The following is a 6,790-nucleotide window of genomic DNA, read 5'->3' as shown; positions in this document are numbered from 1 at the left end:
AATCTACCACTTCACCATATGGAATTGCTCAAGACATGTTAGTGAAAGTGGACAAATTCTTGTTTCCGGTAGATTTCGTGATAGTAGAGATGGATGAGGATCGTGATGTTCCTCTAATTCTTGGAAGACCATTCATGAAAACAGCCCGGATGATGATTGACATAGATGATGGACTAATGAAGGTGAGAGTGCAAGACGAAGAGGTGACCTTTAATCTTTTTGAAGCTATGAAGCATCCAAATGACAAGCATGATTCTTTTCGAATTGATGCAATCAAAGAGGAAGTAGTGGAGGTCGCAAACCAAGTTCATATTTCTAATCCTCTAGAAAGATCTCTTATCGGAGCATACAATGTGTTGACCGAAAATGAGGAAAAAGAGATTGAAGCAATGTTGCATGAGTTAGAATCTTGTGGTGAGCTTACTTATCAAGAAGGAACAAAGGAGGACTTGGATGCGATGAAGAAAACGGAAGAACCAAAATTAGAGTTGAAAATGCTCCCTTCACATTTGAAGTATGTGTTCCTTGGTGACGAATGTACTAAACCGGTGATTATAAGCAACACCTTGTCCATAAAAGAGGAAGACAAATTGATTCAAGTGCTGAAAAAGAATGAAGGTGCAATAGGGTGGGTGTTATCCGACTTGAAGGGTATTAGTCCGGCCTATTGTATGCATAAGATCATGATGGAGGAAAATTTCAAACCCGTTGCACAACCTCAAAGGCGTCTAAATCCATCGATGAAAGAGGTAGTTCGGAAAGAAGTTGTCAAACTCTTGGAAGCCAGAATGATTTATCCTATATCCGATAGTGCATGGGTGAGTCCGGTACAAGTAGTTCCCAAGAAAGGTGGCATGACAGTTATCAAAAATGATAAAAATGAGTTGATTCCGACAAGAACGGTAACCGGGTGGAGGATGTGTATTGACTATAGAAGGTTGAACTAAGCTACAAGGAAAGATCATTTCCCACTACCTTTCATGGACCAAATGTTGGAGAGGTTAGCCGGCAAAAATTTCTACTATTTCTTGGACGGGTACTCGGGGTACAATCAAATTTTGGTCAATCCAGCGGATCATGAGAAGACAGCTTTCACATGTCCTTTTGGCATCTTTGCTTACCGAAGAATGCCTTTTGGGTTATGTAATGCACCGGCCACATTTCAACGGTGTATGCAGGCTATATTCTCGGACTTAATAGAAGAATTCATTGAGGTGTTCATGGATGATTTCTCTGTGTATGGATCATCTTTTGATTTGTGCTTAAAACATCTTGATGTGGTTTTGGGAAGATGCGTGGAGACCAACTTAGTGCTCAATTGGGAAAAATGCAACTTCATGGTCACCAAAGGTGTTGTACTCGGTCACAAGATCTCCGCGAAGGATTAGAGGTTGACAAAGCCAAGGTGGAAGTTATCGAGAAACTACCACCCCCAACAAATATAAAAGGAATAAGGAGCTTTCTCGGACATGTCGGTTTCTACCGGAGATTCATCAAAGATTTTTCAAAGATAGCAAAGCCATTGAGCAACTTGCTCAACAAAGGTACGCATTTTCTTTTCGATGAGTCATGTCTCAAAGCTTTCCTTGATTTAAAAGAAAAGTTAGTCACCACACCCATAATCGTGGCACCAAATTGGAAACATGATTTTGAACTTATGTGTGACGCAAGCAATTATGCGGTTGGTGCGGTGTTGGGTCAAAGAAGAGATAAAGTTTTTCATGCTATTCATTATGCTAGTAAAGTGTTAAATGAAGCACAAGTCAATTATGCGACAACTGAAAAAGAATTACTAGCCATAGTGTACGCATTGGAAAAGTTTAGAGCTTACTTGATTGGGTCAAAAGTTGTAGTCTACACTGACCACTCGGCAATAAAATATTTGCTAACCAAGTCGGATTCCAAACAAAGACTAATTCGTTGGATTCTCTTATTACAAGAGTTTGATTTGGAAATCCGGGATAAAAAAGGTTCCGAAAACTTGGTGGCAGATCATTTGTCTCGGTTGGTCAATGTGGACGTTACAAACAAAGAAGAGGAAGTGAGAGAAGAATTTCCGGATGAAAAACTGTATGCGATTCAAGTGAGGCCTTGGTTTGCTGATTTTGCTAATTACAAAGCAACCGGTTTAACACCGGAAGACCTCACTTGCAATCAAAGAAGGAAATTCTTGGCGGATGCAAAATATTATGTTTGGGATGATCCGTATCTGTTTAAGGTGGGTGTAGACAGTATTTTGAGAAGGTGTGTAACAAGTGAGGAGTCAAGAGACATCCTTTGGCACTGTCACAACTCTCCGTATGGAGGTCACTATAGCGGTTTGAGAACAGCCACTAAAGTGCTCCAATCGGGCTTTTATTGGCCATCTTTATTTAAAGATGTGCATGAACATGTGAAGAGTTGTGATACATGCCAACAGAGTGGAGGAATAGGAAAACGGGACGAAATGCCTCTAACCAACATGCTAGAAGTAGAAGTTTTTGATTGTTGGGGTATTGATTTCGTTGGCCCATTCCCCTCTTCTTTCTCAAATGAGTACATACTAGTGGCCGTTGATTATGTCTCGAAGTGGGTAGAAGCAATTGCTTCACCTAAGGCCGATGCCAAAACAATGATCAAATTTTTAAAGAAAAACATATTTTCACGTTTTGGTGTGCCTAGGGTGTTGATAAGTGATAGAGGCTCACACTTTTGCAATACACCTCTAGAAAAAGTTTTGCAACATTATGGTGTAAAGCACAAGGTGACCACTCCCTACCACCCACAAGCGAATGGTCAAACGGAGGTGTCAAACCGAGAAGTTAAGCGGATTCTTGAGAAAACAGTCTCGAATTCAAGAAAAGATTGGTCCTTGAAACTGGATGAAGCTTTGTGGGCGTATCGTACCGCCTACAAAGCACCTATTGGGCTAACTCCGTTTCAAATGGTGTATGGGAAGACTTGTCATCTTCCAGTAGAAATGGAGCATAGGGCATTATGGGCTCTTAAATTCTTGAACTTCGACTCCACTTTAGCTGGAGAAAGAAGAAAAGGAGAACTCCATGAATTGGAGGAATCAAGGAACAACGTTTACCATTCGAATAAACTTTACAAGGAAAAGGTAAAGGCATACCATGATGGAAAGGTCCGTCATAAGGAGTTTCATGTTGGACAAATGGTATTGCTTTTCAACTCAAGGTTGAAGTTATTCTCGGGTAAGCTGAAGTCAAAGTGGTCAGGACCGTTGGTTGTCAAAGAGGTGCACAACTATGGGGCCATTGTGATCGAGGATCCAAAGTCACAAGAGAGCTGGACTGTAAATGGTCAAAGACTCAAAGTCTACCATAGTGGCGACGTGAATCGGGATGTGTGTATCATTCCTCTATCTGGACCGGGCTAATCATTGGACCGTCGAGCTCTAAACAACGTTAAACAAAGCGCTTGTTGGGAGGCAACCCAACGTTGTAAGTCTGCATTTTACATTTTTCAATTCTGCTGTGTTGATTTTCTGCTGTGTTAAATTTTGTGAAATTGGGTTCTGTTTTCTGCCGTTCGCCCCACGAACAAGGTTCGGCCCGCGAATAAGGTTCGCCCCGCGAACAATGCGTGGCAGAACCACTTAAGTTTTGTTTAGGTTAATTTTTCTGTTCATTCCAATTCATTTTTCAAACAAACAAGTTCCCTCTTTTTCACTCCCACTTCCAAAACTTCCCAAAACTGAAAATTTTCCTTTCCCAACTCCCTAATCTTCATTTGCTAACAAGAATCAAGTGCTTCAGTAAGGTATGTTATGCTTTTCAATTCCTCTTCTCCATTTCCTTTTGGGTTCACATTTAGGTTTGGTTAGGGATTGGAAAAATTTGAAGATTGACACTTGAAATCACTATGCATGTCTGATTTAGATTAGGAATAGGATAGGGTTGGAGACCATGACTGTTGGAAGTAGTAAACTTCACATCTTTGGAACCCTAGGAGGCTCCTGGAGATTTCCTAGTTCGCAGGGTTCGCGCTGCGAACGGGCCTTCGCGCCGCGAACTGGGACATTCCAGGGCCATGTTTTTATGCTATTGATTGCTAACTCTCTTCATGTTTTGTTGTGTGGTTGTTCTGATGTTTAATACAGATGTCAAAGAGAACCAAAACCACGACTTCCGTTCAACCCCATTCATTAAGAAGGGTCACAAGTGACGAACACGAAGAACGATTCGAGAGCTTAATCAAGAGAACCATCCTGCCGGAGAGGTTCATCCGTTTAGCACCGGGTGGGACTTATCAGAGTTTGGTTTCAACTTTTGAGAGACGAAGGTGGATGAAACTCTGTGAACCAGAAGCGGAAATCAACTATGATATTGTTCGGGAGTTCTATGCAAACGCCATGCATCAAGAAGAGGGGGTAGCTTTCAACTACCAAACAAGGGTAAGAGGCAAGATCATTTCTTTTGGGAGGGATGCCATTAACTCATATCTTGGCAATCCTCTAACCCTTGGAGAGAACGAGCGGTGCGAGTATCGTACCCAGGAATTAGCTAATGTGTGGGATCTTCAAGCGGTGAATGTTACCCTGTGCCTTAAAGGAAAATCATTTGACCTAAATGATCAAGGACATCAAAAATCTTGGAAAAGAGAAAATTAAAATCTGGGAGCTAGGGCCTTTCTGGTGCTGCGGTTGAGCAATATTCGGCCAAGGAGCCACACCACCACGATTCCTCTGGATGTAGGGTGTTTGCTTTACTGCATTATGATCGGAAAATTTGTGGATGTAGCATCAATCATAGCGGGAGAAATGAGGAAGATGGCTATAAGTGGAACCAAATTCGGTGGTAAAGCAGGTGTGCTTGCGTACCCGAGGCTGATCATGGGACTTTGCCGTCGGGCGAATGTTGCCATTCCGGAGGAAGTACACTTCTCTATCACCAGTGTGATTAACGATGCCTATCTGAATAGGTTCTGCCAAAGCCAAATGGATAGAACCGAAGGAGTTGGGACTTCGTCATCCAGACCCCGACCCCAACCCCGACCCCACAGTACTCCAGTCTTTGACCAGATGGCGTTTGCCAATTATTGTTGCGAGAGCTTTGAGGCCTCTAGGAGGTCTCAATCATTTATCTTCGATGCTATGCAACAATAGTTCCAGAACACATTCCTTGCACCCGAAGCCCGCACATTTCCTTCTCAGGCGGAATATGTGGCTTATGCTAATTGGCCTGAGGGCAGGCCAGATTTTATGGGGGGTGCAGGAGGTGGTGCAAACCCTAATGATGAGATGGAGGACGTCCTTGGAGATGTAGGTGGTGGCCAAGAGGAGGAGGATTGAGGAGTTGGTGAATTTGAGGAGTTGTTGTCATTTTGAGTTTCTTTGTATTATTTTTGTTTTTGACAAATTTTGATGTACTTTTGGGTGGCTCTAGTTCACCAAAACTTTGTTTTTGTTAGTTGTTTTGATAATTGCATGAATACTACTTGAGATTTAAGTGTGTTACAGTCAAATTGGTTTACCAACATTTTTGTTTAATTGTTCTTACTCTTAAGTCAAGCTTAAAGCAACCGAGAAATGATCGTAAAGAAAGAAGCATAGGACACTTCGAGTGGTGATGGTAAGAATTAGTGTCGGCATTTCAAGGTACACTTTATCGCTTTCTAGACTTAACATGAGTAGTTGATGGTGTGTGCAAATTTCATATCATAAACTCATTGAAATGTATGTCACTTTTGAATCAAAATAGGACTTAACCAATTGTGAGGAAGCTTTCCATTGTACACTAAAAAGCAGGAAATCAAGCATTATTTTAACTCATTCTTATCATGCTAAATCATGCATCAATCTATTTTTGTGTGAAAATTTTGAAAATGATAGAGGCATTTTTTGTGAGAAAAACCACTTGACCAAAAAGTTTGAATCAACTAACCTTGTGAGGAATAATCTTTAGTTAAACCCCTTTGAGCTTATTTTAGGATTCATTTTATTAATCATTGTAAAATCAGTTGAAAATTTTGGAATAAATGAATCCTAATTTCTTTCGTGTTAATTGAAACCTCAAATCGAGTTGTTTGCAAATTTTGCCTTTTTCTTATTTCTAAGTAGGGAGCATTATTGAATAAATTTGATTTTGGAATCTAAAGTTGGGGAGAGTAAAGTGAAAGGTTGATTAGAAACTTGGAAAAGTGAGTTTTTTATGAAAGGGTGAAAATATGAAAAGAAACAAGAAAAAGAAATCACCCTTGAAACCATAGAGCAAAGAAAAAAGAAAAGAAAGAAAAAAAGCAAAGAAAATGCTCATGGTTGTGTGGATGTAAAAAGAAAAAGAAAAAATAGGGACCAAAGAAAGGGAAATTGTGTAGAGTTGAATGTTTGGGAATGCTCCCTTAGGATAGGCAACTTTGTAAATTCTCTTAATCATATCCTTTCTTGTAACCTAAGCCACATTACAACCTTTGATAGACCTCTTGATTCTCATTTTTCACATGATTTGGTATTTGTTGTGATAACCGCATGATTTGAATTGTTGTTGATTTAATTGCTTGGATGAGTGAAAGTAACCCTTCATGTTATTCATCATTATTATGATGTGTGTGTAAGTTTGATTCAATTTTGACATATATGGCTTTGAATTCCTTGGAATGATTTTTGCACTCAACCATTTCCCTTATTCATGTTTGGTCTAGAATTGAGATAGGTGGATTGAGAAATTTCCAAACACTTTTGAACCATTTGAATGTCCTTGATAAATCCTTGTTTAAATCTTTTGTGTCATTGCTTTGGTTGTGAGGGTGGAAACTTTTGTTTAGGGACAAACAAAATTCTAAGTTGGGG

This window comes from Lathyrus oleraceus, chromosome 5 (assembly GCF_024323335.1).
Source record: "Lathyrus oleraceus cultivar Zhongwan6 chromosome 5, CAAS_Psat_ZW6_1.0, whole genome shotgun sequence".
Lineage (NCBI taxonomy): Eukaryota > Viridiplantae > Streptophyta > Magnoliopsida > Fabales > Fabaceae > Lathyrus > Lathyrus oleraceus.
This window is presented reverse-complemented; position numbering follows the sequence as displayed.